This window comes from Cynara cardunculus (assembly GCF_001531365.2).
Source record: "Cynara cardunculus var. scolymus isolate 2C chromosome LG 1, CcrdV1, whole genome shotgun sequence".
Taxonomy (NCBI): domain Eukaryota; kingdom Viridiplantae; phylum Streptophyta; class Magnoliopsida; order Asterales; family Asteraceae; genus Cynara; species Cynara cardunculus.
Window position 1 is genome coordinate 7,211,338 of NC_037528.1, and position 1,588 is coordinate 7,212,925.

Here is a 1,588-nt window from a genome sequence, read left to right on the forward strand (position 1 = left end):
GTATATAATATATATAATGATATAATTAAGTCAAAAAATATTCAATATTGGGCTTATTTCGAAGGTATTGATGTGACGATTATAATGGTGTAACTTGTTAAAATTAAAACGTATTTTTTTAACATATTTTAATTGATATACGATTATGTATGTTAATTTGATCAGGGTATAAAATGAAAATTTTAAAAGGAAATGGTATAAAGTAAATTAATTAACTAATTATAAGGGTATAAAATGTAAATTTAAATTTTTTATATTAAAATGGTGTGAGTGTATGAATGTGCAAATCATGTGAGTATGAAAAAAAATGTAAGGTGGGAGACAAAGTACAGGGGTAGAAAGGTATGTCAGGGGTATCAATATCAACCCCTTTAACAAAAGGGGGTTGATATTCATGCCCCTGACATCACTTTCCCACCCCCTTCTCTCACAAACTCATTCCTACACATACCCACCCTCTCTCACATTCAAGGACTTTTTTTAAAATAATAATTTTAAATTTATATTTTATATCCCTATAATTAGTTAATTAATTTACTTTACGTCCTTTACTTTTAAATTTTTCATTTTACACCTTTATTAAATTAACATATATAATTGTATATTAATTAAAACATATTTAAGAAATACATTTTTATTTTAACAAGTTACACCATTATAATCGTCTCGTTAATACCTTCGAAATGAGTCCAATATTAAATAGTTTTTGACTTAATTATATTATTATATATTATATATAATGTGAAAAAAATACTTTTAATATTTATGATTTATACTTTTATAGTTCTTTATTTAATTTATGATGCATCATTTATTTTTACACCATTATCACATTAAAATACATAATTTTATATTAACTAAAATTAGATTTAACAACTAAATTAACCTTGCATGAAACATTTTCATACTTTTTATTGATCTTGTTCATCTTACATACTCATTTTTTAATATATTTGTTAATTTTTAAATTATACTTCATATTCTCTAATTAACAAACGAACATAAACGAACACGAACACATCTGATTTCTAAACGAACGAACATGAACACAAAGATTTTCGTTCGTTGATTGTTTGTGTTCGTTCGTTTGTTCGGTTAAGTTTTTTATTTTATACCCCTATAATTAGTTAATTAATTTACTTTACGTTCTTTCCTTTTAAATTTTTCATTTTATACCCTGATCAAATTAACATACATAATCGTATATTAATTAAAATATGTTTAAAAAATACGTTTTTAATTTTAACAAGTTACACCATTATAATCGTCGTGTCAATACCTTCGAAATAAGCCCAATATTGAATATTTTTTTACTTAATTATATATTATATACTATGAAAAAATATTTTTAATATTTACCTTTATAGTTATTTATTTAATTTATGATATGTCATTTGTTTTTTCAATTTTTGTTTTACATCATTATCACATTAAAATACATAATTTTATATTAACTAAAATACGTTTTAACATGTCACGTTAAATTTTATCTCATATACATCAAGTAACATGTTACATTATGAACAATAAAGAAGTAAATAAATATAATAAATTTTTATAAAGATATAAAGTATAAATATTGAAAAAA